General features: G+C 45.2%; 1 long non-coding RNA gene across 1 annotated transcript; it reads left to right on the forward strand.

Annotated features, from left to right (window-relative positions):
• The first annotated feature begins 749 nt into the window (after positions 1 to 749).
• LOC125922560 (uncharacterized) lies at positions 750 to 17,873 on the forward strand. Its single transcript, XR_007457698.1, has 3 exons — positions 750 to 1,473; positions 12,039 to 12,238; positions 16,023 to 17,873. It is a non-coding gene; the product is annotated as an uncharacterized LOC125922560 (long non-coding RNA).
• Positions 17,874 to 22,734: the final 4,861 nt, after the last annotated feature.

Genomic DNA, 22,734 nt, shown 5'->3' on the forward strand with positions numbered 1-22,734 from the left:
GTAGCTCTTTTATCATAGATTAACTTATATCTATATGCGGGTCTCTATCTCTGGACTGCATTTTTTCTATTGATCTATTCCATTTTGTACTCATACCATAATGTTTTAGTAACTGTGGCTTTATGACATACTTTAATATCTGCTAGGACTGGATCTTCCTTACTGCTCATCTTTAGTTTTTTTTTTCATGGTTATTATGGATTATTTTTACATTATAAACTGCAAGTGACTTTGTCTAGTTCCTAAAAAAATCCTATGGTGTATTTACTAGGACACTTCTCTATGTCGTGCATGAATGCACGGAGAAGACATCTTTTTTTTTTTTTTTTCATTTTTTTTAAAGGTGCAATTTATCTTCCACGAAGACATCTTTATAAAACTGAGATTTCCTATTTTCTTTTCTATTTTCATTTTATTCTTTTATCCAGATCTTGCACATTTTTTTTTTTTTTTTTTTTTTTTTTTTGTTAGGCTTATGCTAGTCGCATCTTTCCCACTGCACGTGTTCCTCCATCGCATTTTGTAGCCGGTTGCTGTCTACCGGGAAGCTGCTCCTGGCGTCCACTTGTGCCTGGTCGTCTCCAGGCCCTGGAGTGGAGGGCTTCTGAGGCAGGCAACCATGCCGTCTTCACAGAACAGTCCTTTGCCTTCTTCTCTCCAGTTGTGATGCTTCTCACTGCACAACCTCAACCAGATCAATCGGGGACGGTAGCAGCAACTGCAGCTGTCTTGTTCCTGGCTCGCACGGCAGGGGGGCGGGGGTGCTGGCTGAGGTTCGCTGGCTTGTGGCTGGTGAGTGTCGTCAGCCAGAGAAGGCCCAGAGGGGTCACATGGTGAGGCCGCATCCCAGCGAGATAAGGTGGAAGTTATTATAACAGTGGGTGTGGGCAGGAAAAAAGGCCTGAGCTGAGGTCACAGAGGGAAGAGGCCCTGAGGCACCCAAGGCCTGGCTGGGACCGGGGTGTGGGAAGGAGAAGGGGGGTGCAGGCCGGCCCCTGGAGGGACGGGGCCCCGGTGCGGACTGCAGACAGACTGCCACCAAGGACTGGAGTGGCTGGACTGGAGCTCGGCACTGAGGGGCACCCTGGCACAGCTACCCCACCGTGTCCTGAGGCTCCCCCACTCCGGGCACCTGGGCCTCACCTCTGACAGCCTCGAGATGCTCTGCACTCCAGGGCCTGGTGCCTTCACTCCGTCTGACGTGTCGCCACCCTCCCTTCCCTGCTGTACGTTTTCTTGCCTGAGAGCTTCATGGAAGCCTTCCTGACCACAGGCTAGGACAGGGCACTGCTCCATGCCCTCTCTGCAACCTGTACTTCTCCTTTATGATCTTCTAAAAATGTGATGAAATATTCAGTTGCGTTGCGTAAGGTCCATCTTCCCCACTGATGGCCTGTCTTCATGGCTGTATCAACATGATTGATGTTCACGTATTTGTTGAGTGGATGAATGGGATCATCTTGGAAGCTAGGCGTCCTTAGTCCCATTTTATAAATGAAAAAATCTCAGATCATACTTGTAGCCAAAGGCACAGCTGGACCTGGAGCCCAGGTGGACCGAGGGAAGGGAGGAGGGCATCCTGGGTACATGTGGATGATGGGAAGGGGCCCTGGAAAAGCATCAGGAATACTTTCACCCAGAGGCAGAAGGTGCAGGGTCCCCCGTGCACCTGCTCTCTTGTCCCAGAAGGAGATGACTTAGCTGACTTCTGAATTTAAAAGCAACAAGCCTGCTCAGCTCCAGCTCAGATGCAGGGCAACTTCTCCAGTATGGGGCTAGGTCCAATTTAGGAGCAGACAGGGGGGTCCGGTCCGTCTGACCACACTGCAAGCCATGCCCTCCACTCCAGCTTCATCAGAACAACGCCGTTCTCCTGATGTCCTTCTCCATGGGTTTCTGCGTGGCATTTCCCATTTCTACCTCCCTGAATCCCCGTGCTGCCCTGCGTCCTGAGGGATTGGACTCCAGCATCCCCTAGCTTCACCCTGGCAGATCTCAGAAGGTGAGAAGTGAGTGTTCCTGCTCCTCTTGGGGGAGCTGCGGCCCTGACTGCATCTGTGACCTTGCAGAGTCCGTCTCTGCCTCCAGGAAGACTGCCTAGATTCGGGACCCGCTCCTCCAAGCCCGTCCACTGGGGCTGGTGCACAGCGCTTCGCCCTGCCACATCTCTTTAACTGAAAATCACAATAGAGGCCCCACCAGTACAAGGCTCAGGAAGAGGAGGTGGGCATTTACTTCCTAAAACCCGAAGGGTTAAAAGCCACAGCTCTAGAATTGAACTCTCTAGACATGGCTTACGGTGCTTAGGCGGCAACTGTGTGACCTTGTCCGAGTTCCTTAAACCACCTTGGTCTCAGTTTATCCAAAAGATGGGGGAATAATATGATCACAGGCTTTTGCTGGTATTAAATGAGATGTCTTTAAAACAATACAAGGCAAACAGTAAGACTCCGTGAGTGTTATTCTTGTTGTCAAAGGGACAGAAGCAGGGAAGAAAGAGGGACAGAAGGGAGGGCACGCAAGCACAGGTAGTCAGAACAAAAGTAAGTTCTGCCAATGTTTCTTCCAAATCTCTAGCTCTGGAATAAACTATTCATTGCATTACATGTATTGAAATCCATGAAAGTTTAAGAATACTCTTAAGGTAGCATTATCCTAATTCTTCCCTCCTAGGTTTCCCCCTGTAAGGCATGCCTTGTGACTCTCTGTGTGTTGCCCACACTCTGGAGCAGAGATGCCCCTGGTGGGGCCAGAGTTTTGTGGCTGACATTTACCCTTCTGCCAGCGGTGCCCCCTCTGTATCCAGCACTAGTCTTCAGCCTCAAGGGGAAAGCAGTGAAAATGACCATGGTCATCAGGCACGCAGAGCCACTTTACTCTTTGACAAGAAGAAGTATTTAATAACCTGTTCCCACTGAAAGAGATGATTCTGCTCGTCAACAGGACATGGCTATCTTGCCGTGCTTATCAATCTACGTCACTACAGTGATGTTTTTGAGGATGTGTAACATTGGGAAGTTTTGAGGGCCGATAAAACACTGAATTATTTAAAAACTGCCAATGCCTGTAGGAATATTGGAAGGAATTGTGCCAGAGAACCAATCAACCTCTGAACAGAAGGGGCTGGAAGATCAGACAATACCATTTACCCAATGCCTGGGTCAGAAAAAAGAAAACAGAACTAATCATTTGAGAGGGGTCCTTTGCTTTCATTCATTGTTACAGCAGGACTTTCTTATGGAAGCACTACACAGAATCCAGGAAGAAATAATACTGTGTGGTAATCAAATGTTTAACAGTCCGTGTATCTCGAAACCAATTCCATAAACTGTATCTTAAAAGAGTAATAATATGACATCTTAATTACATATTTACTGAACTTCATTTAGAAATAAATTTCCCTTTGGGAAAAGCAATGACTGTTTCAGTGACTGAATAAATAAAATGTACAATGTATTTCTCTTTTCAGTTCTGTCAGTTTTTGCTATAAGCATTTTAAAGTTCTCTTTTTGGGTACCCAAAAAGAGGTTTAGGATGGTTATATCTTCTTGATGAATTTGTCTTTTATCATCCCAAAATGTCCCTCTTTATTTCCAGGAATGCTCTTTGTTTTGCAGTTGAAACGTCCCATCTTGGTATTTTAGTTTTATTTACATTGGCATTTTGTTCTCTGCCGGTCTTTCTTGAATTCCTCTGGGGGGGTCACATGTTTTTGAACAGCCCATTCTGTCTCCTGCATGGACTCCTAGGTATTGCTTTAGAGGCTGCCCTGTCCTAGAAATTCTAGCAGGTGTCGTACTGCCTTTCTCTACCACTCCGGTGCACGGGTGGTGTCAGGCCCTGGTACCAGCACAGTTCTGTGTGCGCCCCGTCCTGCCCATTGTACTTTTTATGTCTTATATCCTCCTTCTATGTTGTAAACTTAAAAAAACTGTTAAGAGACTTTCCAAGAATTCAAAACCACATATAAATTGGATCTAGAACTACATAAGACAAACAAAATAAACGAGGCAAAACGAAGTGAAGCATATTTTTATATCTACCCTCACTGTCACGGGTGGTCTTCCTCCTGCCTGGGCTCCTGGCCCATGTGGCCTCCTTTCTCTTCACCCTGAAGAGCGGCTTCTGGCATTTCAAACAGTGCAGGTCTATGGAGACACATTGGTTCAGAGTCTGTAAATCTGAAATGGTCTTTATTTTGCCTCGCTTTTTGGAAGATGTTTTTCTGGATACGGAAATCTAGATGGACATTTTCAGCACGGCAAGGATGTTATTCCATCGTCTTCTGGGCTCCGCTGTTTCTGGGAAAAGTCAGCCGTAATTCGTACTGATCTTTGTGTATCCTGTTTCTTCCTCTGCGGCTTTCAAGGTTTTCTCTTTATCTTTGGGAGTTTGGCTTTAATGTGCCTAATGTGTAGTTCTCTTTTTGTTTAACTTATTAGGGATTTGTTGAGCTTTCTGGATATGCAGATTGATCTCTTCAATCAATTTTGGAAAATGTTACCTTCAAAAACTTTTTTACTCCATTCTCTCTCTGTCCTCCTTGTGAGATACCAAATGTACACAGGTTAAAACATATTGTCCCACATAGCTTGGATTCTCTGGTTGGTTGGGTGGTTTTCACTTTTTTCCTCTTTGTATTTCATTTGGGACACTTCCTACCGGCCTGTCTTCAAGTTGATGATTCTTTCCTATGCTGGGTCCAGTCTGCTCTGAGGCTATCTGATGGATTCTCGGTTTTGATGTTGTCTTTTTCATCTTTTACAATACTATTTGAGTCCTTTCTATAGTTTTCACATTTCTATTGAAAAATCTCTTAACACATATTGTCTACTTCTTCATTTAGATACTTTGGCATTTAAAGAATTTTTTTTTGATTAGAGAGAGAGAGAGAGAGCGCATGTGCAAGCGGGAGAGAGGGGCAGAGGTAGAGAGGGAGAGTCTTAAGAAGGTCCTATGCTCGGTGCAGTGCCTGACATGGGGCTTGATCTCACAATCATGAGATCATGACCTGAGCCAAAATCAAGAGTCAGACACTTAACTGACTGAGCCACCCAGGTGCCCCTTTACTTCTAGCTCTTAAAATTTTTTATTATTTGCTAGACATTTTACATACAAGGACGGTAGAGACCGAAGCAAATATTTACATCCTGAAAAGGACACACCAATTTTTACATCAGGTCACTAGAGCTGAGAGCAAAGTCAATTTGATCTGTGGGTTGGGCTGGGTCTGGGTTTTATTGAAACTTTGGTTTGATTCGGTTCACTATTGGCTTGAAACGTCTTGAAAGTGGGATTAGAAATGTCCCTTCTATGGGGTCTGGAGTCTGAGAACTGGCACAATTGCCAGTATTTCTTTGGGCTTTACAGGTACACCGTCAGTGTTTCAGACCATAGGTGACCTTTCTCTGTGTTACAAACCAGCCTCCAGCTTTTTGGGTTGCTGGGAGCTTTGCTTTGTCTCGAGTCTCAGCCCAGCTTTCTACACTGCAGGGGAGCTCTCCTGTACCAGAATGCCTGCCAGGGGTGGTGGGCTCTCTCAGTATTCTTCCCTGACCTAGCCCTTGGCAGCTGCAGGTCTGGGACACCGTGGATTGACTCCTTTCAGTTGCCCTGCCTGCCCGACTTTGATATCTGCCCCTGGACGCTCTGTAAAGACTCATGGAAAAGAGTTGGTAAGTGATAGGATCTGGAGCTGAGGCTCTTTAGAACTCTGTCACACCAGCCCACAACTAATTAAGCTCAGCTGATCTCTTCCTCCCTGCTGTAAGACAGTCCTCCTCCACTGCCACTCCACCAGCGATGGGAGAAGCAATGGGTTTCTTCTTTCCTGTGAAGGGCTCATCACTGTCTGGAGCTCTGTTCACTTAGTTGTATCCTCAGCTCTCTGGTAAATTTAGAAAAACTGATGTTGTAATTTATTTATCTCGGTTTTATTGTTAGGGTTAGAGCAATGGTCTCTTGTGTTTTTTTGTTTTTGTTGTTTACATCTTAACTAAAAATTCATCCTTTAATATTCTCATGAACTACAACCCAAAAAATAGCCCCACTAAGATAGGCACATGTTAGGACATCTAATCAGTATAGGATGAGGTATGCATCAGGAGAAAGGTGCAGAGGTCATGCTAACTCTTAGGGGGACGTGGCCTATAAACCTGGCTCCTCCATTATGTGGCAGTGTGACCCAAGACCCTAAACCACAAGGTTGCAAGAGGTTCTTCAGCACTGTTAGTGGCAACCCAACAGAGACCCCAAAGTTGTTCTTGGCCTTCCAGGCACAGAAAATCTCAGGTGGTCACGGAAAGTAGGTCCGGAGTGTCTGGAACACGCATATAATTCTCTGTGACACTAGTCTGCTTACTCAGAGATTACTGATGCCTAGTATAAACTCATTAATGAAGCTGACAGAATTGAGATGTAATTTCATCTTTAACGGAGGCATGCCTAAATCATGGCAAAACAAATGGTTGCACCTGGGCTGTGTGGCGAGCACGGGCCAAGCTATGTCCAGAGGCCTCCACGGACAAGGGCTAGTTCTGTTTGTGTAGTATGTCCATCGTGGGTCAGGAGAGGCTCTGCCCCATGTGATCCACATCCTGTGAGTCAGGAGTATATCCCAGCCCATATCAGGCACAGCGGTGGCTCTCGTGGCAGAGGAAGAAGAGAATATGGAGAACCACGTGTTGGCTCTGAAGATTTATACCCATTGGTGACAAACACAACATCATTTCCATTCCCACGCCACTGGCTGAAGCAAGTCAGTAGCCAAGACTGAGTCCACGGGCAAGGAAGCATACTCTCCCTCTCGGGAGGAAGACAAATAGTTTTGAATAATAATACATTGTACCGCAGTCCACCCTCCTGGTCAGACATATTTGCTCTCTTCCCTGTTGCCAAGGGTGACCGTTCAAAGTCCCATCTGACAGGGCATCAGGGTTTTTGTGATCATCTCCAGATCGGGTCTTACGTGGCTCCTCTTGCTCTGCAGGCTGATGGGCTACCTGTCCCACCAGGTGTGTGATGTGCCACAGCCGGGAAGGGCAGGGTGACCACAATAAGTACACCCATCTGGATGAGGGGGGAGTGTGAAATGCACAGCAGTCAGCGGTCCACAGCATTGTCATTGGGCAGGTGCTGCCCTTCTCTGGGAGTGGAAGAGGGTCCTCAATTAGACCCTGAATCTGTTCCCTGGGAATGTATTCCTAGTTCATTGTTCTGTGTGTCCTTTTATCCACTTCCTGGGATTTCCTTTTCTGTTATATTTCTTGGCTACATGTAAGAGGGCACTGAGAAATTTTCTTTCCCAGGGGGATGAGCGTATATCCCAGACTGTTGCTTCCCATAGAAGATGTGGGGCCCGCGGGTTTAAATCTCAAACCATCACCACCTCTTTTTACTCCTGACTGGTGGTCCTCGGGGAAGTACAACTTTCAGAAACATAATCAGTTCTGTTTGACTTCGTTCAGTTCCATGTGCCAACAGACCCACTCATAATTCATTTGGAGATGTATCCTCTCTCTAGACTTTACTGCAGGTGCCTTGGCTTTACCAGGAGTTTGTGGGAAAGCCACTGCTAGTCTCTTTGTTTTTTTTTTTTTGGAGTTATGTGGTCTAACTAAAACCTTATGGGTGCCATCTTGATTCTCTCAGAGATGTTAACAGTAGGCATTAAGGCCACATCTTTCATTTGTTAAAGACGGTGTTTTAATTGGCCTTTGTTGCTCAAAGCCCTTTTCAGATTAATCTCCCACTGGTTGGAGAGGAGAATCATTTCTGTATTCAAATGCCCAAGACTCCAATTTTCTGGAATCTCTATTCCCTTTCATGCCTCCTTGTACACTGGCCAATTCTCTTGTTTCTTAAGCACCTTGTTGCATGCAGCAAAAGTGACCAGAACACGTTTTAGTTCTGTTGGCCACTCGGCCTAAAGCCTCAGGTAATTAGATGTTATTTGCCTCACAAATTATCACAAAAGACAATTTCACCAAATGTTATGCCATTTACCAAATGCCGTCCTCCAGCCTCCAGTAGATGACTCCTCACTGCCTGCCACCTCCCTGTGAAGCCAGTGCTACGTGATTTAGGATTCCTTATACAACCTCTTACTCTGGCACCAAGTCCTATAGATACTATTAGACCAAGTGATGCTGCCATTATAAATTACTCCAAAATCTTACGGCCTACAGCAAGAATAGTTTATCTTTCGGTCTCACTACGTCTTCCTTCCAGGCCGGTCCACCATGTATAATGCAGGGTGATGGAGAAGCCTCTGTCAATGTTGCCAGCTATGGTGACAGAGACAAAAGAAATCAAGAGGAGGCATGTGCACTTTATTAAAGCCTTAGCTTAGGAGCAACACAGGTCACTTTTGCTTACATTTTATTAGCTAGAGAAAGTCACAGGCCCAAGTCTGTCATCTGCTGGGTAGCGAAGCACCACCTTCCCCCAGAGAAGGGAAGCGGCCTGCAATACTATCTACCACACTCACCTTATGAGAGACTATCTCAAAAGAGCACCCCAAAAAATCTTAAGATGAAAAACTAATATATTCTGCAGTGAAAAATTCTTTTTTAAGTTTCACTCTGAAAATGTTGAGTTGAATGCATAGCCAAAAAGGAAAACTTTTACCTACATTTTGTAAAGCTTTTAGGAAACCACCTAACCGGGCAAATGTGTAATGATTACTGTACTGTGGCATCTTCCTATATGTGAACCAGACATTTACCATGTTGGGTCTTCCGTTCCCTGCATACAGTGTGTCTCCCCACTTGCTAGGTCCTCTTGGACTTCTCTCACTGGCACGGTGAAATCTCAGACATGCGGCTCCTGTACATACTTTGTTAGCTGAGTACTTAAGTTTTTCTTATCTTTGGATGCTACGGATAGTACTCCATTATCTTTGGAGTGATTTTAAATTATATTGTCTGTTAGTTTAAGAGAGCAAGCGTGAGCTGGAGAGAGGCAGAGGGAGAGAGAGAGAATCTTAAGCAGGCTCCATGCTGAGCGATGCAGGGCCTATCTTGGACCCGCAGTTCAGAACGGCTGTGTCTTCCATGAGCATTTGAAAATGCTGAAGCTGGCCGCAGCAGCTCTAAGGTCTGACCTCGCTCCGATGTGACTCCATGGGCAGGTTCCAGCTCTCAGGCTCTCTGGCTCTGATTGATCAAATTGCAGCTTTATAGAGGATTTCTAAGATTTGTTCCCAGTCTCCATTTTATGTGTAATATATATATTTGATAAAAGGTTTTTCAAGGAAATTGTTAGTCTTTGAAAATGTTACTAAATATTCCAGAATATAATATCAACTTGCCCATTTGCTCTCTGAGTTTCAAACAATAGGACATTTGCATGAAACAAACATTTTTAAGAGTAGATTTGATCTTGCAGCTTTTTACCATGTGCTATTCTAGTCCTCTGTTTGGAACATAAAAGTCATTTCCACAGCAACTAATTATAGTATAAGTCACAAGCACTGCTTTATTACCACTGGTGGGGAATTAGAAGCGACCATCGTGCAAATATTAAAAGCCTCTTAGTTTTGAAGCTCTCTCAAAAACTAATACAAGCTAATCAAATGCAGAAAAGACACGTACAAGATCCAACGTAGACATGAACTTCTCAGGTTGGCTTTATGGGCAATCAGCTTAACATGAATCTGAAGAGAATTATTTTCTGCCCAGCACTTCGTACCTTTTTTGAAAATCAGCTGAGCATATTTGTGTGGGTCTGTCTCTGGCTTCTCTTTCCTGCTGGTCTCTGCTAACATCCCACTCTCTTGATTTCCGTATGTCATATCTTACTATCGGCTAGTGATTCCTCCTACTTTATTCTTGGTCAACATTGTTTTAGCTATTCCAGGGCCTTGGCCTTTTCACATAAATCTTAGACTAAGTGTAGTTACATCTACAAAACACTTTCTTGGATTTTAATAGGGATTGAATTAAGCCTATGGATGAATCTAGAGAGACCAGACACATTTACTATGTTGGGTCTTCCGTTCCACGCATAGGGTGTCTCCCCACTTGCTAGGTGCTCTTGGACTTCTCTCACTGGCACGGTGAAATCTCAGACATGCGGCTCCTGTACATACTTTGTTAGCTGAGTACTTAAGTTTTTCTTATCTTTGGATACTATGGATACTACTCCCTTATCTTTGGAGAGATTATTTTAATTGTTTCTTTGGACTGATTTTAAATGGTATTGTGTTCGTTTGTTAGTTTAAGAGAGTGAGTACGAGCCAGGGAGAGGAGGGGGAGAGGGGGAGAGAGAGAGAGAGAGAGAGAGAGAGAGAGAGAGAGAAACTTAAGTAGGCTCCATGCTCAGCATGGAGCCCGATTTGGGGCTCAATCTCATGACCCTGGGATTATGACCTGAGCTGAAATCAAGGGTCAGATGCTCAAGTGACTGAGCTACCCAGGCACCCCAGTACTGTGTTTTTAATTTGATTTTCTGCATGTTGTCAATTTATAGAAATGTAATTGGATTTTATATGTTGATATTGTGTCTTGTGACCTTGCTGAACTTACTAGTTCTAAGAGTTAAAAAAATTCTTTTCTAGTATGTTCTTTGGGACTTCTATACAGACAATGATGTCATCTGCAAATACAGTTTTATTTCTCCCTTTCCAATCTGTGTACCATTATTTCTTTTTTCTTGTCTTATTCAATGGCTAGAACTTCAACATTCAATAATAACAAGCTGTCCCTGATCTTAGAGGGAATGCATTCAGCTTTTCACCATCAAATGCTGTTAGCTACAGGTTTTTTGGAAGATGCTCTTTATCAAGTTGAGGGAGTTCACTTCTTTTTCTAACTTCCTGAGAGTTTTTATCATGAATGGATGTTGGATTTTGTCAAATGCTTCATCTGAGTCAACAGATATAATCACATTATTTTTATTCTTTAGTTTAATCACATAGTGAATTATATTAATTGATTTCCAAATGTTTAACCAGTCTTGCCTACCTGGAATAAATCCCACTTGAACATGGTGAATAATTATTTTTATACATTGTTGGATTTGGCCCGCTGATAATTTGTTGAGGATTTTAGCACCTAAGTTTGTGAGGGATATTGAACTGTAGAGGGTTTGAGTTTTTTTGTTTATTTTGTTTTTACTCTCTTTGGTTTAAGCGTTAGGGTAATACTGGCTTCACAGTATTGGGAAGTGTTCTTATATTTTCTAGAAGACATTATATACAGTTAGGTGTTTAATTCTTCTTTAAATGTTTGATAAAATACTCCAGGGAAGCCATCTGGACCTAGGGGCTTTTTTTTTTTTTTAATTTAATTTTTTTATTTTTTTAAATTTACATCCAAATTAGTTAGCATATAGTGCAACAATGATTTCAGGAGTAGATTCTTTAGGGGCTTATTTTTAAGAAACTTATAAATTACAAGTTCAATATCTTTAATGATTATACGACTATTCAGATTATCTACTTCATCTCAGTTGGGGTTTGGTAGTTCGTGGTTTTGAAGAAATTGGTCCATTTCTCCCAAATTGTTGAATGTTTTTAGCACAAAGTCATTTGTTATACTCCCTTCTTACCCTTTGGATGTCTGCTGGATTTGTATTAATATCCTTTATCCCATTCCTGATACTGATGATTTGCATCCTGTTTTTATTTTTGTCAGTTTACCAATTTTATTGATTTTTCAAAGAATCAGCTTTTTTTTTCATATTTATTTTTGAGAGAGAGCAAAAAAGCGAGAGTGTGAGTGAGGGACGGCGTCAGCCTATTGTCAGCACAGAGCCTGACGCGGGACTTGAACTCAGGAACCGCGAGATCATGATCTGAGCTGAAGTCGGATGTTTCACTGACTGAGCCACCCAGGCGTCCCTCAAAGAATCAGTGTTTGTTTCATTGGTCTTCTCTGCTGTTTTCCTAGTTTCAATTCTATTGATTTCTGCTCTTATCTTTATTAGTTCTTTCCTTGTCCTTGTTTTCCATACCTTTGGAGAAAGGGCAGGGGTGAAACTAAATCTATGACATGCTAAAAAAAAACCGCTGTGTTATATCCTAACCGAAGGGAGAGTGAGGCGGAAGAAAGGACATTCGGGAGGAAGACGGTGAGCACTTGTGCTCAAGGTGCAGAGGAGGGAAGAGAGGCAAAGATCAGGCACCCGAAGAGGCGCTCAGCACTGTCAGTCATCAGGGGACGTGAGCCAGAACCACAGCGAGACAGCACCTCACACCCACCAGGACAGCGAGGACCCAACAGACAGACAATAAAAGGTATCGGCGAGAACACGGGTAGAGCGGGAGCCCATGCGCTTAGGAGAATGGAAAGTAGGATCGCTACCTTGTTCCTCCAAAACGTAAATACAGTTGCCACTGAATTGTACGTTTTGAAATGGTTGAAAATGGTTGAGATGGTAAATCTTACATTATTGTATTTTACCACAAGAAACAAAAGTTAAACAGAGAATCGCTGTAGGGCCCGGCGATTCTGTCAGGTTAGAAATGAAAACACGTGTGCACACGAAACTTATACGTGGACGCTCGCACCATTATTATTCGTCACAGCCAGAAAAACCCACACAACGCCCGCCAGCTGTGAGTGGGTAAACAAACGGAAGATTATTTGCTTGTTTAAACCGAAACATAGACGATACACTATTCCATGTAAAGGGATATTATTCAGCCATAAAAAGGGAATGACGTGCTGATACTCGCTACCAGGAGGATAAACCTTAAAAATATGATGTCTGGTGAAAGAAGCCAGACACGGGAGACCACGTATCGTATGGTTCCATGAATGTGAAACATCCAGAACAGACGAGTGTAGAGACAGAAGGTAGACTAGTGGTTTCCGTGGGGGAGGAAGAATGGGGAGAGACAGGGATACAAGCACAGCTTCTCTCTGGAGGGGTGGAAACGTTCTGGAACTAGGCAGTGGCAATGGTTGCAAAATCTTGTGAATGTACTAAAAACTGCTGAATTGTACACCTTAAAAGGGTGAGTTTCATGGTAGGTAAATTATATCCCAATTTTAAAAAGAACAGACGGGGCAAACCAAGGAGAAGGGCATCTCCCGACGCAGCGGGCCGGGAGAGAGCACGGGACTCGGAGGGGCCGGGGGCCAGTGACAGAGCCGCAGAGCCTTTGAGCTGGGGACTGCAGGTGGGGAGTGCCCGAGCCCACTCGTACTGTGGACCTCAGCGCCAACTGCACCCTGAAGGATGGTAATAATTGTCCTGGATGGAGGAGTTCTGGGCTTCAAATTGGAAGAAGAAACGCCTAAGGAGGTAAAGGGAAAGTTTATTCAAAAAAAACAAAGATGAGCCAGCAGTGAGGAAGAACAAGGAGTAAGCGTAGACTTCTTTTGTACCTAAACAGTAACTGAGGGCTTCATTGGGGTTGAAAATAGGGCTTCCCTGAAGCCACCCTAGACGGTCGTTGTTGTTGTTGCTCTCAGTAGAGGGGAAGGTGGAAGTCGACAAGGGGAATCTAACACTGCTAGAGTAAAAATGGAAAATAAAGAGCCTGTGGATGAGGACTTCCATGTAAAGTTGTACTGGTTGTGCACTGCACAACTCTAGGAGGTGCCGCTCACAATGATGTGTAAATGAGTGGCATTGCCTAGAGATATGCAATGCACAGTCCTGATCTTGGCAATAGAGGATGCTTCCTCTTTTCAGACGGGAACTCTGAAGACTGGGAGAAGGGCACACATTGACACTGAGGCGGAGTGGGAGGGAGTTCAGGGGCTCATCTCATGTCTGAAGGCTTCTTTGTCATTCAAGTAAAAGGTGAGGTTTTCTTTCAAGATTAGAGAGAAGAGTAGACGTTTGTGGCAAGTCTAAAAACATTTGGAGCAGCCAATGAGTAGAGACTAGAAAAGGTCCTTCTCAGGTCAGATGACCCAAACTCATGGTGCTCTTACTCACCACCACTTAGTGGCTTCCTGCTGCACCCTGGGGGTGGGCAACAGGAGAGCAGAGAGTGGGATCACCAGGGCTGGAAACACCCACCAGGAAGGGGAGAAGTCGAGGGAGCGGCAAGTCCTCAGCGGGACAGCTGATGGGGCTCAGTGGGGAGGCGGGGATCCGTCCTTCCTCCACTGATCCAGTGGTCACCCAGCAGGGCCACAAGTGTGTGGCCTGGGGGTGAAGGGGGTGTGGAGGAGGAGTCTGGACTGCATCCTATGGAAGGACTCCCAGGAAGGGAGCGCAGACAGGAGAGGAGGGCTGGGCGGCCAGAGAGGAACCCAGGGCACAGTTTGGGGGGGAGGTGGGGTCTCGGGTCTCAGTATGAGGTGGCCCCGGAGGGGTGGCCAGTATGGGGGAGGCCCCGGCCTAGATGCTCCAGATGGTACAGGGGACCCAGGCCCGGTGGCCAGACTGCAGGTCGCTGCTGGGAGCTGGCTGAGGCCATGACCGCCTTGCCCTACTGGGGGGGGGGGGGGGGGCGCCATGCCCTCCCCGTCCCCTCCTCCGGCCTAATGCTCTGCTGTTCCGTGGATTTTGTGACCTCCCCCTCGGATGCCATCATGAGCCTAATTCCCACTCTTCAGAATCCAGCTCGGCGTATACTCCCTCCTCGTGTGTATACGAGAGTAATTTTCCTAATTTTTAAAATTCAAGTTAGGGTTGAAGTCTTGTGATGGTGGGGGCCTGGAGAGGAGATGCTTTCTGGCCAACAGGCTCCATGCTATTCCCTCATTCACCCAACAGACGCACACTGAGACTGCACACCTCGCGGGGCAGGCAGGGGGCAGGGCCCCCATAAAGGGACGCTGAGGCAGGGACATTCCAGCGGGACAGGCCAGATGGACACCATGGATATTTGTGGTGACAGGGAGGTCAGGTCCTCGAGGGAAGCCATGGGGCTGCACGAGGGGCTGTTGGGGAGTCACGGGGACACTCGGGGAAAGAGCTTCTCAAGTGAGGGAAGCAAAGGCCTGGGTGAGGCATGTACCTGGAGTGCCCGGTGGCTGTGGGGGCCCAGGTGGGGAGGGGTTGGTGCCCGTGCTGGATGGGGGGCCGGCCTCGCAGGGCTCACACGACTTCGGAAAGGACCGTGAAGTGGACAGAGAGGGAAGTACAGCGGCCTGAGCACCCCAGCCTTGGTGGAGCGGTGCCTCCAGGGGGGGGGACTCCTGAGGGGAGCCAGGCTGGGGGGGGAGGAGGCCCGAGGCAGGAGGGAAGGTGGAGCGAGCAGCTGCTGGGGGGGGGATGGAGAGCAGGGCGGTGGCCTTCCCGACAGGTGGCCACCCGGTGTCTCTCGCACCACATAGCAGCATCTCGGTTTAGCTCGAGGCAGGGCGTACCTGCCCCGGGGAAACTGAGTGCTCCTCCTTGTTCCGGAGAGGAGCTGCTACCTGCCTCCCTTGCAGCTACAGCCCTGCTCTGGAAAGGCTGCAAGGCAGCTGTGTGCAGCAGGGCCCAGGCGGGATTCCCTCCTGACAAGGGGAGCTCTGAGGGGGAGCCCCCACTTCCCTCTCTTCTCCTGAGAGAGGGGGCAGCAGGTACTTCACAATCGGGGCCAGGAAAAGCTGACAGCCCGGGGAACACAGACGCAGGCGTCTGAGACACTGTCCGACCGCCCAACAAAACCTGAGGCCGTCGCCCCCGGAATTCTCTGTGAGTGTAGGTCACCATCAGGCAGGGACCGTCCCTTGTGGCCTGAGGTGCTCGCGGCCTGATGGGGTGGGAGTGCGGAGACAAGGGCCCGTGCCCAGCACAGCGCACGCGCACCCCACGCACGTGTGGAGGGGGGCGGACTCCCACCCTGGACTCTTTAGTATCTCGGGTACATTCTCTAGCAAGGGGCTTCGTGTTTGGAGGCGAAGGGCATGGGTTCTTTCATAATTAGGGAAACTGGCATCCAGTTGTCTCCTCCTCCCTTCAAAGGGATCAACTACTACAGACACATAATTTCTTTCTTAAAAAATAGTCTTGGAATAACTTCAGGCTTTTGAAAACTCATGTCAGCATTCCTGCAGATCTGATAACATTGTGAGCTCATATATCTTACCACAGTGAAGTCAGGGTAGAAAATACATCATCTTTTTCAGATTCCCGGAATAGCTTCCAAAGTTCCGGATCCCCAGATAAGTGTGCAAGAATGTGCAATTCAATCTGTGAAAAGTCTGTGAGATAAGAGTCTACGCTAATTCGGAATCCACGAACAGCCTCTCGTCGTTGTACCTGCGGCCCAGCCCACCCTCAACTTTCCGTCCTCCCTGCGGCCTCTCCAGTGACATCCCCCCACCCATCTGCCAGGTTCCTTTGGCCTCAGGGCCACCGGCCATCCCTGTCTCCGCAAGTCTAAGTAAGAGACTCCCCCCGCCCGCCTCTGTGAGGCCAGCAGCGCCTCGTCTGTTTATTCTGTACGTCAGAAGTGTGGAAGGGCCTGCTGTGTGCCAGGCTGTGCGCTTGGCATTTGTTAGGGAACAGAACAGACCAGCCTTTCTCCGCGGAGCCTATGTTCCAGGAGCAGGAGACACTGTGAGTCGGAAGACGAGAAGTGGAAAAGACGGATCAAGAAAGGAGGTTGATGAGTGAGCAGGCCGTCGGTACACACGTCCCTGAGACAGTGATGTCTGAGCAAAGGCACAGAGGAGGTGAAGGAGGGAGCCAGAAGGTCTCTAGTGAAGAGGTTCCATGCTGGGCACGAGGTGGGGCTGGCCCACGTTGGAGGCCAGCACATCTGCAGCGAGTGAGCAAGGCAGGGAGCCAGGGTGATGAGGACAGATGGCAGAAAGGAGAGGCAGATGGAGTGGGGCTGTACAGGGGCATCTGGGGTCTAGAGAGGGTGAGGGACCCTGGGAGCAGATCTGCTTCTATTCACTATGCACAAGAAATCTCTCCGCGTAAATTTTTGCCTTAGGATTTATTTTAAAGAGTGAATTCTGTAAGTACTTCTGAAGTATCCGTCTCCAAACACACGAACTGTATGAGATGCATGAAGTGAGCTGCAGTGACACAGGGTGTCTCTCGGACATAGTCTGCCCGCACCTGCTGCCAGGAAGGTGTGGCCCTCGGGTGAGACCAACGTGCTCCTCGGGGAGACGGTGAGCCTTCCGCCTTCCGCACCTGAATTGTTATTTCAAGGGCACTTGGCGAATCTGGACACGAGCTTCTTCACAGCCAGTTGTCACGAAGTTTATTCAAATATCATTCCAAATTTAAGAGTCCAGATTTCTGACTGCTGAATATATTTATTAACATAATTTAGAAATATCACGGTACTGCTGAGAGTAAAGTGGATTTTCTGTTGTTAAAATTTTATGTTGTGTCTGGAATTCCTGGTGAGGAAAAGCTCAAAAACTACTGACTCTAGAACGTACTCCAGTTAAGAACGGTCTAGAGACTCCCTGAACCTCTCCGACCAGGAGACAGACTTTGGGGAAGTGCGGTCCTACGATGCACCAATACGATTTGAAGGGCGGCAGGAGGCAAAGTTGCTATGGTCACCTCCACGGTCCCGCTTAAGTGTGGCTTCGTGTATTTGAAAAGGACCCCTCGTCATGCTTCACTGTTTTGTGGGGACCCAGCAGAAGCAGCAGCTCCTGAAGCAGAGGGTACAGGACCCCAGGGGGAGGGGCCACAGAACCTTCTTTGCTCAGGTTTGAGCTTTTTCTTTTTTATAAATGTAACCAGCAGCATTACCATGGAAGAGCTCAAAAGAAAGGTGTTAGCATGCTTTTATAAACATTTCCAGTAGTTTTCAGACTTTAATAAAAGCCAGTTTTACTGTTTGTTTTTCTCCTCTATTGGGAAGCTGGTGAGGGAGAGATGGTGGGAGGGGAGCTGCTTTCCTTGTATAATTATCATCTATTTTAACTCCCTAAAAGGGAGGTGCCATATCAGTTTATTTTTCAATGTGTACTTAAATCCTGGTCATGCAAATACAGAGAACTTCAGGAACCAAAGAAATTAGTTCTATAGAAAAGCAATTATATACACTTGTTTTTAGAAAATGTTACCCCAGACTTCAGCAAAGTAGAAAGAAATAGGTTACCTTTAAAATTCTGCAGTTTAGTGATCCGAATTGGGTGCTTGGAGATACCTTGAATATTCTGTGAATAAGAGGAGGACAGTTTTAGCTAAAATATCTACTCATAAATTAACCTGTATCATTTAATATTATTATTTATTATTGTTTTCATTTTTCTTAATGTTTATTTATTTTTGAGAGAGAGAGAGTGTGCGTGGGGGAGGGGCAGAGAGAGAGGGAGACACAGAATCTGAAGCAGGCTCCAGGCATCGAGCTGTCGGCACAGAACCCGACGTGGGGCTCGAACTCATGAGCTGTGAGACCATGACCTGAGTTGAAGTCAGACGCTCAACTGATTGAGCCACCCAGGTGCCCCTCTTGTTTATTATTTTTAAAGTAAGCTCTACACCCAATATGGGGCTTGGACCCATGGCCCCGAGATCAAGAGTCACACGCTCAATCGACTGAGCCAGGCAGGTGCCCCCAAATCTGGATCACTTAAAGGCATTTAAAATGCGTCATATTTTATCAAAATAGCTAGTGCCAATACATTATGCACAGGCATATTACTGCTCAACACAAGAGTCTAATACTGAAACATGACTCTGTTGAGTACACCACTAAGTATAGCTGCAAATATGAGAACAATTCTTTTTGATTCTAGCCTGTGCAGCCCTTATTGTAACTATACACAGTAATGCTGTTAGCAGCAGCCTAGATTACAAACTTAGTTAAAATTTTCTATATAACATGCTAAATGTGGATTTCTGTGAAGTCTGTATATTGCAGTTTCCCCTTAAAAACATATTTTAAGATGAAAATCCTGGTCTCTCCACCCTTGTCTGGTGCTCTTGGCACTCGGTACTGGCCTCAGTCTGGGCACGTGCAGCCACCCCGTGGCTGGTGGCCACTTTGTCCACATCCCCTGCAACAGCTTGCTAAGCACCTTCGCACCTTCACAGCTTGGACTGAACGGCCGCTGACTTCTAGCCTGTCACTGCCATTCAAACTGAGAACTTCTGGAGCAGTATCCTTTTGTGCTCGGTAGTACCTTCCACAGAGATACCCTGCTTTGCCTGTAATGGAACTCGCTGGGCACTGGTTGGTCTACACTCCCTGACTACTCTGGTGAGGCTGCTGGGCATCTCAGACCCTGTGATTCAGGCCCAGCAACCCCAGGAGGCAGATACCATCACCTCATTTTTTAAGGTGAGGATACTGAGGCCCAGAGGTATGAAGCTAGTGGCTCTCAAGTTTTCTGTACAACAGAATCACATGACATTTAAAAACAATACCAAATATTCACACGATAAGCTCAGTAACAGAATACAGACAACAGAAAACAAGAGCCAGTGAACTTAAAGACAGATCAATAGAAACTATCCAACATAGAGGAGAGAAGAAAAATGTTGGGGGAACATGAACAGAGGCGCAGGGACCTGTGGGATAATATCAAGAGTACAATATGATTGTGTTATTTTATTATTTAAAAAATTTTTAAATGTTTATTTTTGAGAGAGACAGAGAGACAGAGCATGAGTGGGGGGAGGGGCAGAGAGAGAGAGAGAGAGAGAGAGAGAGAGAGAGAATCGGAAGCAGGCTCCAGGCTCCGAGCTGTCAGCACAGAGCCCAATGCAGGGCTGGAACCCACGAATTGCGAGATCATGACCTGAGCCAAAGTCACATGCTAAACTGACTGAGTCACCCAGGGGCCCCTGATTGTGTTATTTTAGTCCCTGAAAAAGACTTGTGTATACACGCACACACACAAACCCTTAAGTAATGGCTAAAAATATCCCAGATTTAGTGAAAAACATGTTTTTCAGATTCAAGAAGCTGAACAACCTTAAATAAGATGAATTAAAAGAAAATCAGGCCTGGAAACATCACAAACTGCTGAAAACCAAAGATTAAAAACAAAGTTGAAAGCAGGCCAGGCAAAATGACACAGGACACGCAGAGGGGCGACCACGCGGGTGGCTGCAGGCCTCCCTGCTGGAGCCAGGCCCACGGACGACAGCGGGGCAGGACGTAGGTTCTGTCAACTCAGAACTGCTCTTCCGACAAACTGTGTCCTCCCGGAATGATGGCAAACTGAAGATACCCTTGGGCGAATAAAAACAAAGACAACGTGTCCTCTGGGCCTGCTCTGAAGGAGGTGCTAAGAAAGTTGTTCAGGCTGAAGGGGGAGGTCCCAAGGAAGCCTGGAACTTGAGAAATGAAGTGAGCAACAGAGAGGCTCAGGACCCGGAGAAGCGTAACAGACTATTTTTTCCCAAGCTCTTTAGAATATTTACTACTGTTCAAAGCAAACACTGTAACACTTTCTGGGGTGTTTATAGTGTGTGCAGACATATCGCATGGCGGCGATGACAGAAGATGGTGTTTGTAAGTCTTCCACAACTTATGGAAAGTGGTAAGATGTTCCATGCAAAAATACACTGAAAATTGATATGTATACTATAATTCGGTAGCCATGACTAAAAAATATTACACAACGAGATGTAGCAAAAAATCCAATATACAAATTGAAATGGAATTCTAAAAATTATTCAGTAATTCAAAGAAAGGTATGAAAGAGGGAACAGAAGAACAAAAACAGAAGGAACTAACAGAAAAACAAAATGGTGACCCAAACCCAACCATACCAGTAATCACACTCAATTTAAATATTTTAAACACACCAGTTAAAAACAGAGTTTGTTTGAGTGCACAAATATAAGACCCAACTATATACTGTCTACAAGAAATCTACTTTAATAAGATTTACATAGATTACAAGTAAATGGATGAAAGAAGATATATGCCATGCAAACACTGATTAGAAGACATCTGGAGTGGTTACATTAACATAAGACAATGCATCATTCAGAAGGGAAAATACCTGTATGAAGAAAACATCATGGAATGATAAAAAGGTAAATTTACAAAGAAATATAAATTCTAAATGTGCAGACATCTAACAACAGAACTTAAAAACACACAAAACAAGAACTGGTAGGCTTGCAACAAGAAACAGACAAATCCACAATTACATTACAGGTGTAAACGCCCCTCTATCAGTAGTATGTAGAAATGTGGAGATAAAATCAGCAAGGATACAGAAGACCTGAGCAACACTGTCAACCAGCTTGACCTGACTGACATTTATAGAACACTATGTCCATAGACAGAACACCTATTCTTTTCAAGTGCACCTGACACATTGGTCAAGATAGACAACACCATAGCTTGTAAAACAAGCAGATTTAGAAGAATTCAAATCATTCAAAGTGTGTTCTCTGGGCATAATAAAGGTAAACTAAGAATTATCTGGAAAATTCACAAATATTTGGACATTAAATAACATCTTAATTAGTCAGGAGTCAAAGTAGAAGTCTCAAGGGAACTTAGAAAATACATTGAATGGAGCACAGAAGAAAACACACAGTATCAGAATTCATGGCATGTAGCCAAAGCAGTACTTACAGGGAATTTTATAGCATGAAATGTTTATATTGGAGAAAAAGAAAGGCCTCAAGTCAATAATTTAAGCTTCTGCCTTGAGGGACTAGAAAGAGAAGAGCAAATTAATTCTAATGCAAGAAACAGATAACGGAGCTGAAATTAATGACATTTAAAACAGAAAAGCAATACAGCTGACCCTTGAAAACATGGGCTTAAACCGTGCAGACCCACATACACATGGGGTTTTTTGAAAAATACAGGACAGGACTGTAAATGTATTTTCTCTTCCTTGGGATTTTCTTAATGGCATTTTCTTTTCTCTAACTCACTTTATTGTATGAATATGGCACATTAATACAGAATATGTTGATCAACTATATCTGTTATTGGTTAGGCTTCTGGTCAACAGTAGGCTGTTTGGGGGAGTCAAAAGTCCTATGTAAATTTTCTACTGGGGGTCAGTGCCCCAACCCTTGTGTTGTACAGGAGTCAATTGTGCTGAAAAATCAGTGAAACCCAAACCTAGTTCTTGTAAAAGACCAATAAAAATGATAAACCTCTACCTAAACTGTTCAAGAAAAAAAAAAAGGGAGGTGAAAATGATCAATTTCAGGAATGAAAGGCAGATATCACCACCGAGCACACAGACACTAAGGACAATAAAGAAACTGTATGAGCACAATATGCCCATAAACTTGACAACTTAGATGAAGGGGGCGAGTTCCTTGAAACACACAAATTATCAAAATTCACTCAAGAAGAAACAGGAAATCTGGATAACCTACATCTATTAACAAAAATTGACTCTGTAGTTAAGAACATTTCCACAAATAAAATTCTAGGTCCAGAAAGTTTCGGTGGTGAATTCTACCAGTTATTTAAGGAATAAATAATATGAATTCTGCATGATCTCTACCAGAAAGTAAAAGAGAATACTTTCTAACTCATTTTATGAGGCCAGTAATATCCTAATAGCAAAACCAGACAAAGGCATTTCAAGAAGAGAAAACTACAAACCAATATCCCTCATGAATATAGCCAGAAACAATCCTAAACAAAATATTAGCAAATCAATTCAGCAATAGGACAATTGTCATGACCAAGTGGGGTTAATCCCACAAACCCCAGCCTTGGCTGGTTCAACATTTAAAAATCCATCAGTGTCATTCCCTATATGAATACATTGAAAAAAAATCATATGACCTTAATAGATGCAGAGAAAGCATTTGAAAAAAATTAAATATCCATTCATGATAAAAACTGCTCTTGGTAAACTAGAAATGGGAAGAAATTCTCTACCTTGACAAGGAGAATCTGTGACAAAACGTAAAATGAACCCT

Source organism: Panthera uncia, chromosome B1, assembly GCF_023721935.1.
Source record: "Panthera uncia isolate 11264 chromosome B1, Puncia_PCG_1.0, whole genome shotgun sequence".
Classification (NCBI taxonomy): Eukaryota; Metazoa; Chordata; class Mammalia; order Carnivora; family Felidae; genus Panthera; species Panthera uncia.